The sequence below is a fragment of the Carya illinoinensis genome, chromosome 15 (genome assembly GCF_018687715.1).
Source record: "Carya illinoinensis cultivar Pawnee chromosome 15, C.illinoinensisPawnee_v1, whole genome shotgun sequence".
In the NCBI taxonomy this organism is placed as follows: Eukaryota; Viridiplantae; Streptophyta; class Magnoliopsida; order Fagales; family Juglandaceae; genus Carya; species Carya illinoinensis.
The window spans coordinates 20867978-20891498 of NC_056766.1; the positions used below are offsets into that span (position 1 = coordinate 20867978).

The following is a 23521-nucleotide window of genomic DNA, read 5'->3' on the forward strand; positions in this document are numbered from 1 at the left end:
GGCGACAAGGCTAGGTTGATGGAAAGTAATAACGGCAGCCGATTTTATGGATTTCTCGGTGTCTAAATCGCCGGAGATTGAAGGCAACATGCGGCGGTTCCCTTATCGGTGAAAACCAGAGCATATGTCAGGGTAAAATCGCGGGGGTCTGTCTGCGATGGACAAAACGTGGCTGAAGGGTATTTTCGACAGTTTGTTCATCTATTGCGACGGTTTTATGGCGCGGCAAAAAGCATACCCGGTTGTAGTGTATATATACAAGCTCATCGTCTGCTGTCTGCAGACAGCACCTATTCCACTACTAACTAGAAAATGACAGAATACAATGGTATATGTACAACACAAACAAATAAGACAAAAAAAAAGGAGTGGGGAAATCAGTCTGCTGCATCTTTATGCAGGTCCTTTGGAGTATTAGCAGTAGTGGGAGTGGAAAGCTGCAATACACTAAGTGAGAGAGAGAGAGAGAGAGAGAGAGAGAGAGAGAGAGAGAGAGAGAGAGAGAGAGAGAGAGATGAGAAGTGATGAGAGAGGTAAATGGAGACAGAGAGATAAACCGAGAGAAAGAGAGAGAGAAATGTGAGGGAAAGAAATGAAGCTCACCTGAGATACGATAGACTAGGGGCCGAAAAGTTCCAGGTGGTAGTTTCTATAGGGTCTCGACGTGGTGGGGCTCTCGATGTTGAGGTTGCAGTGCTTGGCAAAAAGGAGAGGTGGATGCTTTGTTTCAGGTATGGAAAAACAGGGGACACCCGGGCTAAGTTGGGTGGTTCGGCTGGGTCACATAATGGCTAGGCAGTGGCTAGTGGCTTCCATCATACGAAGGAGATCTAAACAGTGTTTGCAGTGGCCCATCGTGGTGCAGCTTGGCTATTGGCCGTGCATGTGGAGCTAACACGGTGGCTGGGTTGTTTTCATGGGTAGTGTACAATGCCTTGAATCGGTGTAGAAGAACAGGGTGCTATTTGGAGGAAGGGTTGTTCCGTACGTAGAGGGAGGTTGTGGCTTGATGTTTCTTTATGCAGGACAATCTAACCATAGTATAAATAGGGAACCAAAAAAAAAACCCTAAGGAAAGAGACATGTATGGGTGGTGGATGGGGAAGGCAACCCTAGAGATATTGATGGAAGAAAAACTAAATGTATATCGAAAATACTAACTGTTTGCCGAATATAGAGGAAAAAGATATGTGCATGGAAGGAAAACATGCGTATTAAAAGGAAACATACACTCTAGAGATACAAACGTGCATGCGAAGGACATGGACACCATGAAGCCGTGCATGCAAGGGAACCTGCACGACGAGGAGTCTGCTTGATCTCACGAGCTTGGGCTTTTGGGTGATTGGGTAAGGTTCGTTTCAAAATATTTGGGCCCACGGTTTGGATAGTGAAGGAAATTAATAAAAGAGTTTTTTTTATTTAATTTTTAGACCTCGACTCAAACTAAAAAAATAATTCAACTTGTTTAAAAACAAATATCTAGGCCCATAAAAGATTTAAAAAAAATAAATAAATAAATATCAAACTCAAGGTAAAAATCATAAACTACCAAAACAGAGATTTTAGGCTTGTAGTCTGTATCTAAGAAAAAAAATATTTGAAAACTTAAATGGCCTTTTTGCACATATAAATAAAAAAATTTTAGAAACAACTTGGTAGTGGACTCGGGTGTTACATTATTGAGAGGAGGTTGGAAGTTCCATCTTCCTCTAGTCGTGTGGTTTTGTCTCATCAAGTAATGGTGTGGGAATTGATAAAAGTTCTTTTTTCTGATAGGGAAAATAGTTCACAGTTGAAGTCCTTGGTTGCTGACAATGAGGAAGACATGATGCAGGATATGAAGGAAGCTTCTTCAGATGTAGACATAGAAGCACTGCTTCCTCTTATTCGAAGGGCAGAATTCAGCTTATGGTTGCAAGAGAGTGTCTGTCCTCGGGTACAAGATGTTGGGAGCTGTTTTGGCCCAGAAACGAATCTAAATAAAGGAGGGACGAAATTTAACGTGGTTCGGCAACTGCCTACGTCCACAGAAGCTGTAATTTCACTATGAAAATATTTTTACAGAAACTCTCTCTCACCGACTCTCTGTTTCTCTCTTCTGTCTCTCCCACTCTCTGTCTGCACGCTGCACTTTCGCTGCACACTCTCTGATGCTTAAGCTCTCCTATTTATAGGAGAGCAAATCAATACTATGCAGCAATTTGCTGCATGATTTTAAGGAGGTGGGGAGGTGCCTAACAAAAGCACCGAACGGTGCCTTATATGCCAAAATAGTAAACGGTGCATGGCACCGTTTACTTCTTTGTCTCCATCTGCAACAATCTCCCACTTGGAGACAAATGAGTCTACATATCTTCATAGCAATTATCACAGCAACTTCAAATCATGCCTTTAAGTACGGAGGCCAACTGAAGCTATACACAGCTTCAGTTTGTCAACAGTAACTACTTTTGTAAACATGTCTGCTGGGTTTTCTGCTCCTCGAATCTTTTCAAGTATCAGCTGTCCACTATCGAGAAGAGATCGGATAAAATGGTATCGCAACTGTATGTGTTTTGTTCTGGAATGAAAGGCTGGATTCTTTGCAAGAAAAATAGCACTCTGACTATCACTGTGCAGAATGCCTTTTTCATTCTTCTTTCCCAATTCCTCCAAGAATGACTGCAACCAAACCATTTCCTTCCCTGCTTCAGTTATAGCAACGTATTCAGCTTCTGTAGTTGAGAGAGCAACAATCTTCTGTAACTTAGAAGCCCACGATACAGCTGTACCACCCAGCGTATACACAAATCCAGTAGTACTTTTTCTGCTGTCAACGTCACATGCTAAATCAGCATCTACATATCCCTGTAGTTTTAAACCTGCTTTTGTAAAGCATAGTGACGTATCTGAAGAGCCTTGTAGATATCTCAAAATCCACTTAACTGCTTCCCAATGCTGCTTTCCTGGATTACTCATGTACCTGCTCACAGCTCCCACTGCTTGTGCAATATCTGGCCTTGTACAAACCATGGCGTACATAAGACTACCAATAGCAGATGCATAGGGTATTCTGTTCATGCATTCTTGCTCTTCCTCCGTCTTTGGCGACTGATCCTTAGTTAGTCGAAAGTGACTAGCTAAGGGTGTGCTCACTGGTTTCGCCTTGTCCATGTTAAACCTTTTGAGCACCTTCTTCACATACTCCTCCTGCGAGAGCTTGAGAGTATCATTAGACCTGTCTCTAATAATTCTCATACCAAGGATTTGTTTTGCAGCACCCAAATCCTTCATCTCAAATTGCTTTGACAACTGCTTCTTCAGTTTATTGATCTCCTCAATGCTTGACCCTGCAACGAGCATATCATCCACATACAACAGTAGGATAATATAAGAGTTGTCAAAGTTCTTCATATAGCAACAATGGTCAGCCTGCAGTCTTGTAAATCCATTACTGCACATGAAGTTGTCAAACTTTCGGTACCATTGTCGTGGAGCTTGTTTTAGGCCATACAAGCTCTTCTTCAGTTTGCAAACTAGATTCTCTTTTCCCTTCACTGAGAATCCTTGTGGCTGGTGCATATAAATGTCTTCCTCCAAATCACCATGAAGGAATGCAGTCTTCACATCTAATTGCTCAAGATGTAGATTCTCTGCAGCCACAATTGCCAACACTAGCCTGATCGTTGTTAATTTTACAACTGGGGAGAAAATGTCTGTGTAGTCGACACCTTCTTTTTGTTGAAACCCCTTCACGACCATTCTGGCTTTATAGCGCTTGCTACCATTGTGCTCTTCCTTAATTCTGTACACCCATTTATTGTGCAAAGCCTTCTTGCCTTTTGGAAGCTTAGTTAGCTCCCATGTCTGATTTGACATCAGTGACTCCATCTCATCTTGCATGGCTTTCTCCCACTTGATCGAATCTTCAATTCGTAGAGCTTCATCATAACTTTCCGGTTCACCACTATCTGTTAGCAAGATGTAGTATAGAGATGGTGAGAACCGTTGTGGTGGCCTGATTGTCCTTGAAGATCTTCGAATAACAGTGAGTGGTGTACGTTGTTCGATCTGTGGATCATCATTCTCTTGATCCTCGTTCTGATCAGTGTTGACTCGAGTAACATCAAAGTCAACAACCTCAGGTTTCTTTGGCTGCTTCTCAGGTTCAACCTGTGACCTAGCTTTGTACAGAATCTGCTCATTGAAAATCACATTTCTACTTCTGATGATTTTGCGATTTTTATCATCCCAAAATCGATAGCCAAATTCTTCATCACCATAACCGATGAAAAAACATTTTCTAGATTTGGCTTCTAACTTGTTACGATCAGAAGAATCTATGTGAACATATGATAAACAGCCAAAAACTTTCAAATGGGAAAGATTTACCTTCTTTCCGCTCCAGACTTCCTCTGGTAGATCAAACTTTAAGGGAACTGAAGGTCCCCGATTAATCAAATAGGCTGCAGTGTTAACTGCATCAGCCCAAAAACATTCAGGCAATCCTGAATTCAGCCTCATGCTTCTGGCACGTTCGTTGAGAGTTCTGTTCATGCGTTCAGCTACGCCATTCTGCTGCAGTGTCCCGGGAATAGTCTTTTGAAATCTAATCCCATTTGCAGCACAGAATTCTTTGAACCCTCCGTCGATGTACTCTCCTCCATTGTCTGACCTCAGACATTTTATGTGACGCCCCCAAATCCCCACGCCCGAACACGGGGAAATCGAGACGTCCGGATGGTGACAACCCGGACCACCATCCTAACGACGGGTGCCAAGTGTGTGCAAGAGCGACAAAGTGCACAAGACAAACGCAGCGAGAAGTAAGTCAATAAATAAGTACCAGAATTTTTTCTTAACGTAATACAAGCTGTTTAAAACATACTTAAATAAAATATTACAAAACCTCAATACAGATATAAAACAAATATAAACATAGCATCAGCAACCCGGCGGAGCCGCATCCTCGGGCTCAGCCTCTTCTTCCTCGTCCTCGAACTCTGCACCAAAAGCTACGGAACCCAGAAAGGTTCCGCAGGTAAGTATGACCCAAACACTACCAGATGAAAATACATATAACCCAAACAACAAGAAAACAAGATCAAACAAACACACGCCCCGCTACACATATATTACCACGCACGCCAAAAACTCATAAGGCCCACCAACCTCCATAAAGCCAAACCTCGCCATTATCCCCGATAATGGCCCAAACCACCATTTTCCCAGAAAATGGATCATAACCGAAAAACCATACCACAACCCGCTCCGTATGCACCATGATCTCCCCTAGGGATCATCCACACACCCTGGCTCAGTGCCACACCGTAGAGAACGGCTACGCGTGCGACACCTAAACGAGCGATGCCCAGACTCGTGCCATGCACGTACCGGGCCGGGCCATCCTCTAGCCCTCGCCAGCGAAGGGCCACGGGATCGGTGAATAGAGCGATGCCTGGACTCGTGCTCAGCACGTACCGGGCCAGACCCATCCTCTAATTTCCGCTCCCGGAGTCAGTGAGTAGAGCGATGCCTGGACTCGTGCTCAGCACGTACCGGGCCAGACCCATCCTCTAATACTACTCCGTCATCGCGCAGGGCCTCAGAATCGGTGAATAGAGCGATGCCTGGACTCGTGCTCAGCACGTACCGGGCCAGACCCATCCTCTAGTACCGAACTCGTCAGCGCCCAGACGACTACTCAGGGGATGTCACTCAGTATTGACCGCTCCCGAGTGACCAGAGGAGCTCCACCGTGATAATAACCCATCACGGCTTGGGCTCGTGAGACACACGCACCCAAACGCCAAAACGCCGATAAACATGATGCACATGCACGCGATATGCAACGCACACAAATAAAATGCAACGCACACAAATAAAATGCAACGCACACAAATAAAATGCAACGCACACCACACGGCCCAATCGAAACAACCAATAACAACCAACCAAACAAACACTCCGTCCTCAATCCATCCGACCCCCGAAACTCCTCGGACTCAGTCCGGAATCAACAACCAACAACAAACAATTAAATAAATAATTAAATAAATAAATCAATTGAATGAGCAATATATATTAAAATCTGAAAATAGGGTTTGGAAAATACTTACAGCGCTATACGGTATTTTTAGAAAGCTCGCGGCGTTGCAAACGGCGGAGGAAAAGCAACGTAACAGTGTAATTTACACTGTGTCCGTGGGTAATAAATTACCCATTTTTGAACGGGGACAACCCAGGGCTTAGGATTGATAGGGAATGGTTTAGGGATGATTGTGAAGCTATTGGAAGTGGTGGTTGGCCGTGGGTGGCGGCAAAAACGCCGGAAATAGGCCGGAAAACTCAAATCGGAAAGCAAGCTCGTAGGAGCTGTTCCGGTGGTCGTTGGAGGCCGGAAATAGGTGGGTTAGGACGGCAAGGAGTCGGTGATGAAGTGGTGAAGAAATGGTGGCCGGAGGTGGAGCGACGGCGGCGGATCGGAGTAAAATCCGTGGGGAAAGAAATGGCTCTTCCGGCCAAACGGCCAGCCGGATGGGGGAGATATTTGGTGGGAAGGTGCGCCGGAGGGAGGGGGTTCGAACGAGACCGGCGGCGAGCCAAACGGTGGCCGGACGGCGGCGGTCTGGGCAGAAAACAGTTCCGGCGACAGGGGCAAAAACAGAGCAGGTGCAGCGACTTCCGGCGGCTCTCGAAAGCAAACGGCTGGTCCGATGGCTCTGAAAATTGGTGGGGATGATCTATGGTGGAAGGGGAAGAGAATGGTGGTGACGGTGCATCAAACGGTGGCCGGACGGCGGAGAACCGGCCGGTCAAAGGGGCAGCGACGGGATGGAGAGAAAAAGGGGCTGCTGCGTACGCGGGAGAGGAGGAAGAAGAAAGAAGAAGAAAAAAAAAAAAGAAAAAGAAAGAAAAAGAAGGAAAAGGAAAAAGAAAAAGGAAAAAGAGAAAAGAAAAAGAAAAGATGAGGGAAAAGAAATGAGGTCCAGTCCTCACTCCGGAAACCAAAACTGATCCGCCGAAAACGATTTTAAAAACCGTAAAACGACTAAATAAAATAAACACAACATCAAATAAATTAAAAACCAATTTAAAACACATTAATTTAAAATAAATAAACTAATATATTAATTAAATTAAAAACAACCCTTCAGTGAAAATACACGTAAAAGCGGGTCATCACATCCTCCCCCCCTTAAAACAAATTTCGTCCTCGAAATTTGCGAGATCAAACCTCAGCGCCAAGCAGGATACCATAAACAACTCCGATTATACTTGAGAAAATCATACCATCAACCATTTCCACACAAGTATGAAGAACGCGCTTCCCAAAAATACTCCTATAAGCAACTCCATCATATTCACACTAATCTCCCAGAAATGCATCACGTCTAGAACTCTTAAAGCGGCCACGTAAACCGAAATCACCATATCCACAAGAACTTCAAAACCGCACCCAAGCAAATTTCAACAATTAGTACTTCTTATTAGAATGAATTGTATTAACCTCAATCAACTCTTATGCTATATTATCGAAACTTTCATTGTATACCATATCTTGGTAATCTAATAGTCACTTCCAAAATAAACCATCAATAATCATCATATGCACAACTAAAATATTACTCTCCAATTACAAGTACCTGCTTGAAATTTCGAGTCGTCACTAATTACCCAAATTCAGCACAAAATTTAAATACCTAATTATCTCCAAAATATCACGCTTCCGTGCGCACTCTGATAACTCGCCAAAATGTAAAAAGACTATATCCTCATAAAATAACACCCTTGAGTACAAGCTAACTCTAACACCTGGAAGCAAGAAAATCCTTTACCACACTTTGATAGAAAATAAAATCTCCCAAAATCGTGAATCATCACTCCTATCCCTCAATTATCTCTAGCTACCTTAATCCAATCAAAATCATCCCCTAAATTCTGAATATCGTCTAAATTTAGAGATGACTAAACACACTACGAACCACGATTGAATTCACCATAACCTTAATAAACCCTTCTTATAAACTCACTTACCTACTTCTATTCTCATAACCCTAATATTAGCACGACTATTTCCTTCAATTGCATACAAAATTAAATCTCAAGATAGGCCATGCTATTCAAACCTCCAATCCATCAAAACTATGGCACTACTCTCCTGACTTCTACTGCTTATTACCTTACGTACCTGTTTAGGTTAATCACCGCTGATTCCCAAACTTCCACTTTCAAGATTTTATTATCCACTACACATGGCGACTCAACAATCTCTCTTCTAGTTAAATAAAATGTATATAATTCTCCCAATTGGACACTCAAAACTCCAAAAGAAAGTATAGTCTCAAAATTTAAATTCCTGTGTGACCTCAAGTCACAATTAATTCTCTAAGATAGTCTCCACAATAAATGCCAACTATCACTCCAATTGGTAACCCACTTCAACTGTACACTCCGATCAACTCACTAAGAACTCGAAGTTAAAATCTATTGAATTTAATACTATCACATCTAATCCATTTTCAGTACTCACCAAAGCCATTTCTCTCAAGCCCAAAAAGAGACTAGGATTTGTACTCTCCGAAATCCATACACCCTCACCACCACTATAAATGGATCTCATGTATCCTTAGCTAAGATCAATAATCATTCTAACGTATAAGTGATCCATCACTTCCATTTCCAACATCCGTACCTTATCCTCAAAATAAACAAAATTTCATTTCCCAAAACTGCATCATCTATTATCCTCAACTCGGTATGAATCAATCCTAAAACTTGTCACTATAACCTCGAGCTATAACAATTATTGCCAACCCACATTCCATTGAGTAACACGCTTCGACTGAACGCTCCAAACGATTTACCACTATCACGTGTCAATCTTATACGTCCTTAGCCGAAACCAATAGTCATTCCAACACACAAATAGTCTATTACCACTATTTCCAACATCTCGACTTATATCCGCAAATCAACATGACTCATTCCTATATCTGCTTAACTTATACCCTTAATATCAGTAAATAGTTATCGCTTAAAGCTTTGTACTGAAAATGACCTTAAACCTGCTAATAATCCGTTCCCAAAAGTCTCTAGAACATAAGGTCTCAACTTCAATCGAATTCAATACCCACAATTAAACTATTGCTTCCAAAACCTCAATGGATCTATTTCTTCCGAACCGACAAAAATCATTTCCTAAAATCGATTACTACAACCTCGAGTTAACAATAGTCATTTTCTGAACTAAGTCAATATCTACAATCCTCAAAGAAGTATATGAGCTAAATCATTACCTTCCATTCTCAAAGAAATGTACCCCAGAAAAATTTCATATTATTAACTAAACTCTGATCAACCCCATTTTAATGGTTGCAAACTAATCACTCTCCAGAGTGGATCAAGCTAGCACCCCAAGTCTGTAAAATTAAGAACTCAACTCTTATTATAAATTGGTCCTTCAACTCTGCAATTCTAAAACCTTAAATCAAATAAGAATAATTTCTAAAATTTCTAAGATCAATGAGCTTACACCCCATAATAGAACAATCGGCTCCCAAAACTTTTAAAATCTAATACATTAACGGATAATAAGTCATTTTCTGAAATCCTCGAGATTGATAGCTTTAATCCAAAACATTCACCTTAAAACTTGTAAATTTTAAAACCCCAATTGCCACCAAATTGTTCATCCGAATAAGCGAAATTTAAAACTTGAAATTTAATTATTTCCCCCAAAGCTTGTCGAACCTAAAACCTTAATTACCAAAATCTTATTTCCTAAAATCTATAAGGCCTCAAACCTTAGATAAAATTATCTTAAACCAATCCTTAAAGTCCGTTGAACCTACACTCTCCTATTCTATAGCTTCATTACATAAATTCTACAAAACCTAAGACCTCAACCATCTTAAGCGACTTAAAGCTAACTCCCCTCCTTAGTTGCAACTTACATTCCTACTCCCAAGAAATTGCCTAATCCATGTCGTCCCCTTCTACCCACAATATTATGAAAGTAACCCACCTTTATAAAATTCAACCCTACTTCACTAAGTAACTTTTTTTTTTTTTTTTTTTCAACGACATTCTCAATAGTACCGTCCTCCTGCCATAGCACAATCCTCAATCCCACTTTAACTCCGGACAAAACAAAACAAAACAACTTAAAACAAAAAAAACAAAACAAATAAACAACATACTTGCAATTCAAATAAAATAAAATCAAGTTAAAGAAAAACAAATAAAACCATCATAAAACCAAAAACCAAAACCAACATCACACAGCAAGAAACAAAGGAAACCAGCATGCAAAAACATAACCAAATAAATAAAAACAAGCAAACAAGTTCAAACAAATAAAACAAATCAAATAACAACTTTACTTAACATAATTTTTTGAAACACAACCTATAAAAACATTCTGGTACTAACTACGGGACATGTGGTTTTACCCAGAGCCAAACCGCTCTGATACCACCTGTGACGCCCCCAAATCCCCACGCCCGAACACGGGAAAATCGAGACGTCCGGATGGTGACAACCCGGACCACCATCCTAACGACGGGTGCCAAGTGTGTGCAAGAGCGACAAAGTGCACAAGACAAACGCAGCGAGAAGTAAGTCAATAAATAAGTACCAGAATTTTTTCTTAACGTAATACAAGCTGTTTAAAACATACTTAAATAAAATATTACAAAACCTCAATACAGATATAAAACAAATATAAACATAGCATCAGCAACCCGGCGGAGCCGCATCCTCGGGCTCAGCCTCTTCTTCCTCGTCCTCGAACTCTGCACCAAAAGCTACGGAACCCAGAAAGGTTCCGCAGGTAAGTATGACCCAAACACTACCAGATGAAAATACATATAACCCAAACAACAAGAAAACAAGATCAAACAAACACACGCCCCGCTACACATATATTACCACGCACGCCAAAAACTCATAAGGCCCACCAACCTCCATAAAGCCAAACCTCGCCATTATCCCCGATAATGGCCCAAACCACCATTTTCCCAGAAAATGGATCATAACCGAAAAACCATACCACAACCCGCTCCGTATGCACCATGATCTCCCCTAGGGATCATCCACACACCCTGGCTCAGTGCCACACCGTAGAGAACGGCTACGCGTGCGACACCTAAACGAGCGATGCCCAGACTCGTGCCATGCACGTACCGGGCCGGGCCATCCTCTAGCCCTCGCCAGCGAAGGGCCACGGGATCGGTGAATAGAGCGATGCCTGGACTCGTGCTCAGCACGTACCGGGCCAGACCCATCCTCTAATTTCCGCTCCCGGAGTCAGTGAGTAGAGCGATGCCTGGACTCGTGCTCAGCACGTACCGGGCCAGACCCATCCTCTAATACTACTCCGTCATCGCGCAGGGCCTCAGAATCGGTGAATAGAGCGATGCCTGGACTCGTGCTCAGCACGTACCGGGCCAGACCCATCCTCTAGTACCGAACTCGTCAGCGCCCAGACGACTACTCAGGGGATGTCACTCAGTATTGACCGCTCCCGAGTGACCAGAGGAGCTCCACCGTGATAATAACCCATCACGGCTTGGGCTCGTGAGACACACGCACCCAAACGCCAAAACGCCGATAAACATGATGCACATGCACGCGATATGCAACGCACACAAATAAAATGCAACGCACACAAATAAAATGCAACGCACACAAATAAAATGCAACGCACACCACACGGCCCAATCGAAACAACCAATAACAACCAACCAAACAAACACTCCGTCCTCAATCCATCCGACCCCCGAAACTCCTCGGACTCAGTCCGGAATCAACAACCAACAACAAACAATTAAATAAATAATTAAATAAATAAATCAATTGAATGAGCAATATATATTAAAATCTGAAAATAGGGTTTGGAAAATACTTACAGCGCTATACGGTATTTTTAGAAAGCTCGCGGCGTTGCAAACGGCGGAGGAAAAGCAACGTAACAGTGTAATTTACACTGTGTCCGTGGGTAATAAATTACCCATTTTTGAACGGGGACAACCCAGGGCTTAGGATTGATAGGGAATGGTTTAGGGATGATTGTGAAGCTATTGGAAGTGGTGGTTGGCCGTGGGTGGCGGCAAAAACGCCGGAAATAGGCCGGAAAACTCAAATCGGAAAGCAAGCTCGTAGGAGCTGTTCCGGTGGTCGTTGGAGGCCGGAAATAGGTGGGTTAGGACGGCAAGGAGTCGGTGATGAAGTGGTGAAGAAATGGTGGCCGGAGGTGGAGCGACGGCGGCGGATCGGAGTAAAATCCGTGGGGAAAGAAATGGCTCTTCCGGCCAAACGGCCGGCCGGATGGGGGAGATATTTGGTGGGAAGGTGCGCCGGAGGGAGGGGGTTCGAACGAGACTGGCGGCGAGCCAAACGGTGGCCGGACGGCGGCGGTCTGGGCAGAAAACAGTTCCGGCGACAGGGGCAAAAACAGAGCAGGTGCAGCGACTTCCGGCGGCTCTCGAAAGTAAACGGCTGGTCCGATGGCTCTGAAAATTGGTGGGGATGATCTATGGTGGAAGGGGAAGAGAATGGTGGTGACGGTGCATCAAACGGTGGCCGGACGGCGGAGAACCGGCCGGTCAAAGGGGCAGCGACGGGATGGAGAGAAAAAGGGGCTGCTGCGTACGCGGGAGAGGAGGAAGAAGAAAGAAGAAGAAAAAAAAAAAGAAAAAGAAAGAAAAAGAAGGAAAAGGAAAAAGAAAAAGGAAAAAGAGAAAAGAAAAAGAAAAGATGAGGGAAAAGAAATGAGGTCCAGTCCTCACTCCGGAAACCAAAACTGATCCGCCGAAAACGATTTTAAAAACCGTAAAACGACTAAATAAAATAAACACAACATCAAATAAATTAAAAACCAATTTAAAACACATTAATTTAAAATAAATAAACTAATATATTAATTAAATTAAAAACAACCCTTCAGTGAAAATACACGTAAAAGCGGGTCATCACATTTTAACTTCAAGCCTGTTTCATTTTCAACCATGGCTTTCCACTTCTTGAAAGTATCAAATGTGTCAGATTTATTTTTCAAAAAATAAACCCATACTTTCCTGCTTGAATCATCAATAAAGGAAACATAGTATCGGGATCCTCCAAGAGAAGCGACTGGAGATGGCCCCCATAAATCTGTGTGCACCAACTCCAACTTTGTAGATTTTGGAGTTCTACCATTTTTTAGGAAACTAACCTTTTTCTGTTTCCCAAAAATGCAACCTTCACACATGTCGAAATCAGTTGATTCCAACTTTGGTAACTTCCCCTTGGATAATAGTATTTTCATTCCTTTTTCACTCATGTGACCAAGCCTTTGATGCCATAGGTTGGCATTTGCATCAGCAATTGCAATAGTATCTCTAATACTTGAAGTCATGTATAGAGTACCTGTTTTTGTGCCTCGAGCTACTACCATAGCTCCTTTTGTTATCTTCCACGTGCCACCGGTAAATAGTACCGAATGCCCATCAGCATCAAGTTGTCCTACAGAAATCAGGTTCCTCATGAGCTTAGGAACATGTCGCACCTTCTGTAGCAACCATGCACTTCCATTGGGCAGATTGATTGGTACATCTCCCATGCCTTCGATTTCCAACGCTTCTCCATCTGCTAAGTACACCTTCCCGAAATCACCAGTGACATAATTCTGCATGATTTCTCTGTGTGCTGTAGTGTGGAACGAAGCTCCTGAATCTAACACCCAAGATTCAATTTGATTGTCGACTGAAAGAAGTAAGGCATCTTGGAGATCTTCTGTTGTGGCATTAACAGAATCATGCTCATTCTTCTTCTTTGCTTCTTTGCAATTATTTTTGAAGTGGCCAATCTTGCTACAATTCCAGCACTGTACTTGTTTTCCAGACCTTGATTTACTTCTGCCTCTTCGGGATTTCGATCTGCCCCGATTTGAACTTCTACTAGCTCCTCTACCTCTCGTCTCGAGGTTTAAGGCAGAACTGGAAGTTGATGCTTCTCCTGTATCTCTTCTGCGAACTTCCTCGCTAAGAATATGGTCCCGGATTTCTTGATACTTCATCTTTGTTTTGCCATAAGAATTGCTAATAGCTGTTCTCATGGCCTCCCAGCTTTTTGGCAATTGAGCCAGAGCAATTAGTGCACGTACTTCATCATCAAATTCAATCCCCACTGAAGCTAATTGATTGATGATGGTGTTGAACTCATTCAGATGTTGAATAACTGGAGTTCCTTCTGCCATTCTCAAGTAGAATAGCTTGTACATCAGATGCACTTTGTTATTGGCTGATGGCTGCTCGTACATATCCGATAGAGCTTTCATCAAATCCGCCGTGGTCTTCTCCTTTCCCACATTGTGTGCAACTGATCTTGACAGTGTTAGTCTAATGACTCCCAACACTTGTCTATCAAGGAGACTCCAATCTTCATTGCTCATGTCATCTGGCTTTCTTCCTAGGAGTGGAAGATGTAGTTTCTTCCCATAGAGATAATCTTCTATCTGCATTCTCCAGTAGCCAAAGTCTGTACCGTCAAATTTCTCGATACCAGCACCTTTAGCTTCTTCTCCAGCCATGAGTTCAAATTTAAACAAAGATCACCGTTACGTCTGAAATACTCGAATTAGCTGGAAACGAGTTCGGAATGATCCAAATAGTTTGTCAGCACTATTTGATCGTCGCGATGGAACTCCAACTGGCGTGATCTAGCCCAAAATGATCTGCAACACGTGGATGGTTCAGATCCAATATATTGACGCCGAATATCAAAATTTAGACCGTACGGATGAGTCCGGAATGATCCAAATAGTTGGAAAACACTATTTGATCGTCGAAATTGGACTCCGAATGGCTTAGATCTAGCCAAAAACAGATCTGAAAAACGGACGGCCTTGATCTGTCTGGCGCGTGAGATGCACGCGCTGTACAGTGCGCGTGGTCAAGCACGTGGCGCGTGTGATGCACGCGCTGTACAGTGCGCGTGGCGCGTGATATACACGCGCTACAGTGCTGTGCGCGTGGGGAGAGAGAGGCGCGTGTGCAACACGCGCCGAACCTCTGTAGGGCGCGTGGGGGCGCGTGAAGCGCGTGTCCGTCATGTGTCTTCAACCTCTGGCGTGCGTGGGGGCGCGTGAGCGCGTGTTTTGCACGCGTCTTCAACCTCTGGAGCGCGTGGGGCGCGTGGAGTTGCAGCAGATGCACGCGCCGATCTTCTAGGGGCGCGTGGAGCCTCGTCCGACCTCCGTTTTCGATTCCGTTTGCGGCAACGGATTCGTCTCGACGCGAGGAACACCGTGGAGTTGTCAAAAATTGATTTTGAACAACTTGAATTTTCGGACAGATTGAACCGGTGCTCTGATACCAGTTGTTGGGAGCTGTTTTGGCCCAGAAACGAATCTAAATAAAGGAGGGACGAAATTTAACGTGGTTCGGCAACTGCCTACGTCCACAGAAGCTGTAATTTCACTATGAAAATATTTTTACAGAAACTCTCTCTCACCGACTCTCTGTTTCTCTCTTCTGTCTCTCCCACTCTCTGTCTGCACGCTGCACTTTCGCTGCACACTCTCTGATGCTTAAGCTCTCCTATTTATAGGAGAGCAAATCAATACTATGCAGCAATTTGCTGCATGATTTTAGGGAGGTGGGGAGGTGCCTAACAAAAGCACCGAACGGTGCCTTATATGCCAAAATAGTAAACGGTGCATGGCACCGTTTACTTCTTTGTCTCCATCTGCAACACAAGATACAATAAGCTCCTTGAATGAATCAAGTTATCTGGAACATGTATTCTTACTCTTGACGGGGCGACAGCTTGATGCAGCTGTGGAGCTCGCTGCTTCTACAGGGAATGTGAGACTGGCTTGCTTATTAAGCCAGGCTGGTGGGTCGATGGTGAATCGTGCTGTGCAACTTGATCTATGGAGAATCAATAGGCTGGATTTCAGTTTCATTGAGGAGGACCGGTTTAAGGCTTTATGAATTGCTTGCTGGAAATATTCACGGTTCTTTGCATGGTATGAAAGTTGATTGGAAGCGATTTCTAGGCTTATTGATGTGGTATCAACTAACACCTGACACTTCCTTGCCCATTGTTTTCCACACTTATCAACATCTTGTTGATGATGGAAAAGCTCCATATCCTGTTCCAGTATACATTGATGAACGACCAGTAGAAGAGGCTGTTAAATGGAGTACAGATGAACGTTTTGACTTCTCGTATTATCTTATGCTTCTTCATGCGAGTGGAGAGCGAGAGTTTGACCTTTTGAAGGCAATGTTCACTGCATTATCCTCAAGAAACGATCCACTTGATTGCCATATGATTTGGCATCAGCGTGTAGTGTTGGAGGCAATTGGTGCTATCACTTCTAATGATCTTCATGTTCTTGACATGGTACTTGTATCACAGCTATTATGTATTGGGAAATGTCATTGGGCCATCTATGTGATCCTTCATATGTCTTACCGTGAAGATTTTCCATATCTACATGCAAGTCTCATTCGAGAAATCTTGTTCCAGTATTGTGAATGTTGGAGTTCAGATGAGTTGCAACGCCAGTTTATTGAAAACTTGGGGGTTCCAGTCGTGTGGCTTCACGAGGCTATGGTATGCCATATTTTTAAATTGGGTTGACCTTACATTTTCTCAACCATTTCACCCTGCCCTTTATTTGATGGTGTAACTAGTAGTCAAGTTTCCGATACTGCAAACTAAGGTAGCAATGATTTTGGCACCTTGATTGAAATTCTTGCCTAGCTGGTGGAGGTGTTTGAATATGATGGGCGACCCAAAAAAGCCGATCAAGCTTACACCATTCAAGCACAGAACTTGATGATTGGAGAAGATGCTTCTCTTGTCCCAGAGAGTGCAGAGCATTGAACTCCAATGGAGTGATGGAGACCAGGGGCAGGGGAAACATAGCCTTTCAGAATGAATCTACAGATGGTACAGATCTAAACCCAAGATTGTTTGTCCTATACGTTGTTTCCTGGGCTTCGTTACCCAAGGTTAGAGATCACATACTCACAAAAAATAAGGTCAGCAAAGTAGCGAGGCTGTCCCCTTTTAAGAGGAAAATGAGATGTTTGGGAAATTGGTGCTTTACATTTCTATTCTAAGTTTTTGTCTTAATAGCCTTTTTATCTTAAATTGTAAGTGATTGAGTTCATTTAAGACGTCGGTCAGCAATAAAAATGTGACAAGAGAATGGGATATTTAAGACTGGTTTGATTTTAGAGATAATTTTAAATGAAAGTTAAATAAAATATAATTTTTTTAATATTATTATTGATTTAGAATTTAAAAAAGTTGAGTTGTTTATTATAAAATATGTAAAAATTAAAATAATAATAATCATAATCCTTAAAAATTAAGAAACAATCTTATTAAAAAAATAATCCTTTGGCATAACAAAAATCGGAGACCTTACATCATCATCATATTAGAACAGAGACCATGTATAACCCCCGTGGTAGGGTTGTGCATTTGCGGATAGTCAAGCAGAACATATAACACTCTGTCACCACTACTATAACCCGTGGTGGGGCCGTATCCACTATTATTACCTGTGATTGAGACCTGTCCACTATTATAACCCATGGTAGCCCGTGGTTAGGCCGTATTCACTATTATTACTCATGGTTGGGTCGTTTCCACTATTATTATTCGTGGTTGGGCTATATGCCATTATTATTACCTATGGCAGGGCCGTAACTAAACCTAACAGAAACAGAATCAAATTTAGAATCAGAAAGTTATGCCAAAGGTTTTTCAAAATCACATTTTATCAAAACAGAATATTGAATAGAATCATATCATCTTCAGAATCAAAACAGATCCAGAGCATTTTCACATAATCATGCAAAAATTTTTATATTCGCTTTTTTTGCATAGTTCGGAAATAGAATACCAAAAAAATAAGTTCATATCTACACCAGCCATGACAAAAAATGCTTTATCTTTCATTAGAGTTCATGAGTAATGCTAAACAAATAACTAAGGTTGCTTTCACATTTCTTTTCAAAAACCAACATGCAAATTTTTCAAATTCAACTTCATTTTATTTTCTTTTAATGCAAAGTCTAGCATAGAAACTATGCTTACCTGGACTTCTTAGTTTTTTGAAATTTCCTCACAGCAGTTGTAAGGGAATATCAATCGTCACCTAATAACAAAAATCATGTAGCTTGAGTAAATCTCTAACTGAATATTTATATCGTATTTACACCTAAAATACTTAAATTGCCCATTCTAATACGTCAAAAACTTAAAAATTTTCTTAACCCTAAAGTATCATTATTTTCCAATTACTTTGATTTACACATAAATTCTCCAAACAAAATAACATAATAATTTCAAGAATTCGTTAATCTCAAAGCCGTCTAGGAAATCAAGTTCCTCGTAAAAATTTATTTCAACAAAATCTCCCACAAAACAAACCCAACTCAAAAACAAGTCCAACTCAGCTCAAGCCCAATATAAAGATCAAAACCATCATAAAATTTAGGCCCATCCCAAACATGATATTTGCCATGAGTTGCAAAAGGCATGCCCGTTATTTACTATCACTTACATGTAAAACCTAAAATCATACTTAAGGTAACCGAAATCATCCTACAACTAGAGGGTGGTAGCAGCTTACCCAAAGACAAAGGCCAGAGACAGCAACACCGAGAGTGAGGTGTGACAGAGTTGGGTTGCCCGATGATGGCTGGAGTTGGGTCGGCGTGGACGTTGGCGGTGCAAAAGAGTGGTGTGGCTGAGATACAGAGAGAGAAAGTGATGGGAGAGAAAACATGTGCCCCCAAATCCCCATGCACGAACACGGAAAAATCGAGACGTCCGGATAATGACATCACGGGTCATCATCCTATCGACGTGTGCCAAGTGTGTGAAAAAGCGACGAATGTGTACGAGAAAAACGCAGCGAAAAGCAAGTCAATAACTAAGTACCAGAATTTTTCTTGTTTAATATAAAACTATTCAAAACATATGTAAATAAATATTACAAGACACAAATATAATTTTAAACTAAATACAAAACATAACATCAGCACCCTGGTGGAGCCGCATCCTCGGGCTCAGCCTCCTCCTCCTCATTATCGATCTCTACACCAAAATCTACGGTATCAAAAATGGTGCCGCAGGTAAGTAAACTCCAAACACCACTAGATAAAAACATATAAAACTTAAACAATATACATGAAATAAAAACCAATGCACATGCGCCATAAAAGATAACTTTTACACGCACGCCAAAAGCCCATTTGGCCCACAAAAACAATATTTAAAACCAAGCCTCGCCATTATCCCAGATAATAGCCCAAACCACCATTTTCCCAGAAAATAGATCAAAAACCTCGGAAACCAAACATCGCCATTTTCCCAGACAATGGCCCACATCCAAAAATCATAAAAACAATCCGGTTATGCATGCACCATGATCTCCCCTAGGGATCACCCGCATATCCTGGCTCTGTGCCATACCGCAGGTAACGACTACGCATGTGACACCTAAATGAGCGATGCCCAGACTCGCGCCTCGCGCGTACCTGGCCAGGCCATCCTCTAGTTCCCTCCACTCTAGGGACCACGGAGTCGACATGACAGCATTACCATATCGTGCGATCCGGTCGTCGCCCTGCGACAACCCAGGGGATGTCACTCAGTTTTATCCACTCCCGAGTAACCAGAGGAGCTCCACCGAGATAATAACTCATCCCGGCTTGGGCTCGTGAGACACATGCACCCAAAAACCATTTACGCCAATAAAACGGGATTTTCCCGATTAAAACAATATGCACATAAACACAATATGCAACTCACGCCTCATAGCACAAATAATCAAGTAAACACAAACAAGCAAAACCAAGCACTCCGTCCTCAATCCATCCGACCCCCGAACTCCTCGGACTCAGTCCGGAATCAGCCAACCAACAACAATTAATTATTGAAAGAGCAAAATATATTTAAATCTAAAATTAGGGTTTGTAAAATACTTACAGCGCTATATGGTATTTTTAGAAAACACGCGGCGTTGCAAACGGCGGAGGAAAAGCAACGTAACAGTGTAATTTACACTGTGGCCGTGGGTTGTAAAATACTCACTTTTGAATGGGGACAAACCAAGGCTCGGGATTGATAGGGAATGGCCTTGAGATATTTATGAAGTTAAGGAAAATGAGTTTTGGCCGTGGGTGGTGGTGGAAATGGCGGTCGAAGGCCAAAAAGGGGCTGAACGGAGTTGAGCTCGTGCGAGCTGCTCCGGCAATGGATCGAGGCTAGAAATGGGTGGTTTAGGTTGGCAAGAGGTAGGGGAAGAAGCTATGAAAAGATGGTGGCCGGAGGTTGTGCGACGGGGCTTGGAGGAGCTCGTGGCGGCTAACGGTGGCTCGGATGGAGGTGAAACTTGGTGGGGATGTTCACTGGTTAGAGGAGAAGAAAACTGGGTGGGTGGTGTAGGCCACGCCGCCGGCGAGCGGCAGTTCTGGGCTGCGAAAGCAATCGGCGACAGGGGCAAAAACAGAGCAGGTGCAGCGACTTCCGGCGGCTCGCGGAGGCTAACGGTTGGTCCGATGGCTCTGAAAATTGGTGGGGATGATCTCTGGTGGAAGAGGAAGAGAATGGTGGTGGTGGTGCACTAAACGGTGGCCGGATGGCGGAGAACTGGGCGGTCAAAGGGGCGGCGACGGGAAGGAGAAAAGAGAGAAGAGCTGCGCGGGGAGAGAGAAACCGGGAAGGAAAGAGGAAGAAAAAGGAAGAAAAGAAGAAAAGAAGAAAAAGAAAAAGGAAAAAGGGAAAAAGAAAAAGAGAAAAGAGAATAAATGAGGTCCAATCCTCACTCCGGAAACCAAAAATAGATCCGCCGTAAACGATATTAAAAACCGTAAAACGACTAAAATAAATAAAACGCAACATCAAATAGATAAAAACCAATTAAAATATATTAATTTAAAATAAATAAACTAATATATTAATTAAATTAAAAACAACCCTTCAGTGAAAATACATGTAAAAGCGGGTCATCACAAAACAGAACATAGAGAGAGAGAGAGAGAGCGCACATCGATTAAGGGAGAGGAAACTCACCGTGAGAACACGACAGTCTTGGTTAAAGTGCAGGACTCGATGGCTCTTCTGAGACAACGTAGACGTGTGGCGACGTAGCTAAGCTTCCGTCGTGCAACGGGGCTGAGAGCACAACCGTACTCTATTTTCTTGTTTAAAAATAGAGGCTGTTGGTGGTTTGAAAAGGCCTGGCGGTGGTGGTGTTGCGGCTTGCGCTTCTTTTTGAATGGATGAAAACTAGGCTACGGTGGTGCTGCGGTTTCACGTTGGCTAGGCAGTGGGCTGGCAGATTTGATCATGCAAGAGGGAACCTCGACAGCGTTGGGTGTTCTGGGCGGAGGTTTGGCATGAGAAGGTTGCTGCAACTTACAGTTTTTGATTCTCTAAACATGGAGGAAGGTTGCGACAGTTCGTGTATGGGGTCAGTGGGTTTGTAACTTTGTGTATTAAACGTGTGTATAAATTTAGAAAACTGAAACCTAGAGGAGGAAAGGGAAGAAAACATGTGTATGACAATATGACATGGAGACGTGCATGGGCGTGGATTCTAAAATTGGTTCTCACGGCTTGGGTTTTGTACGTATGTGGTCTGGGCCTAAAATATCTTCAATCTCTACCAAGATAAAATTTGGGCCCGTATTCTAACAGAAAAAAAGAAATACTTGTTAAACTCAAATGACTTTTCATCCATACAAATCCCAAAAATAAATTTAGAAAGCGGGTTTGGTACTGGACTCAGATATTACATGGATACTCAGTGATTTTACTGTGTATTTAGGCATTGGGTTCTCAGTAACATTTTACAATGATTCATGGATCTATTGTCTTACTTTGAGGATTAGTTCCTCGGTATACCATAAGTATATGCAATTTCAACTCTTATAGTTATTTATATGAACCTTATGCATTCATATTCTTCACAATTATCTTATATTGTTAGTGCTGTTATGGATTTTAACATAGTGAGGTTTCATTGAAATCTCAACGTGATAATCCCACTATAGTTTTGCCCTCGGAATCATAAATTTTGATGCAAATGTAGATCGAGGGTTAGTTCAACGAAGAAGAATTAGTGTAGTGTGATGAATAGTTATGGGGGCTTGCCCCATTACATTTATAATCTCTTGTATTTAGGATGTTTAATTGTATTCGGAAAACGAACAATTATGGTGTAATATTATTTTAGTTGGGCGATAAACAAATGTTAGTTTGAATTATTTTTTTTGAAGAAGTGATTGTGACTTATGGATATTGTTACTGTTGATGAGTGAGTAAGGCATAGACCTTTGGTACTAATATTATTAGTTTCCGATTAATACTTTATTAATTTCCGCTGCAACTTTGTACACACGCAGAGTCGACTTAAGGGTAAGGCTACTTAGGCCATTGCCTAACCACCCAATCCAAGGCCCCCAAAACTTAAAAGTGAAGTTGTTTTTTATTTTAATTATTTTAGAAAAAAATTTAAAAACCTTAAATAAAAATTTAAGTAATTTTTTATTTTTTATTTTTCAATGTATGCAAGGGCTAATGATACTAAATTTAATGTTTAATATAACAAATAATTTATATTTTTTAATACTTTTTTTTCTAAGATCTTGCTAAATTGAGATCTAAAATTTACAAAAAGGCCTCATTTTAAATTGTTAAATTACATATAAACTCAAAAAACTTTTATTTCAATATTTTAAATAAAGCCTCATTTTATTGAAAATTTTGAAAAATATTCAATATAATAACTTATATTTTATTTTATTATAATTAAAAGTAACTCACTTAAATTTTGCTTTAAGCCTCAATTTGTATTGAGTCGTCCTTGTACACACTTGTGTTTAGTATTCGAGCACACAAAATCAACGTTATGTTAAAGGATATAGTCCATTTATCATGCATCGGACGAGACACCTCAATTCATCGCCAAAACATTGTTGACAACCGAGGCGGCCCCAATAAAAATGGCTGTCATGGCTTATAAATACTGGATTGTGTATGGGTCATATGCTCTATAGTATGATTGGGTCTTGCTTTGTTTGGTTTCAGTATTTCACTGGAACGATTGGTTGGGGAACTGATAAGTGAAGTGTTCTAGATTCAAAGAGATTCTACAAAAGTTAATTCACAAATTAACATGGTTTTATATGATCCATTAGATCTGTTTTACAAGAAAAATAACTGTACAATCTGATGAATTATATCAAATCATGTTAGTTTATAAAATTACTTTTGTGTAATTATTTAAGACTAAAATATTTCTCAACTGAAAATATGGGAATAGACGGTTGAAGCATTGCCACGAGGGACTTCTACAAAATCTGCCAATAGCATTGCTGCACTGTAAAATCCCAATCATGGAAAATCAACATTCGACAAGCTTTAGCATGGAACGGACTTGAAGAGGCAATGGCCTCTATATAATGCCATCCAGCTATCTACATCTCACCTTTTACATCTCAACCTAGCCTTGATATGGAAT

General features: G+C 41.8%; 1 pseudogene; it reads left to right on the forward strand.

Moving 5' to 3' along the window:
* LOC122296744 overlaps positions 1-16860 on the forward strand; it is a 39297-nt pseudogene extending 22437 nt beyond the window's left edge.
* Positions 16861-23521: the final 6661 nt, after the last annotated feature.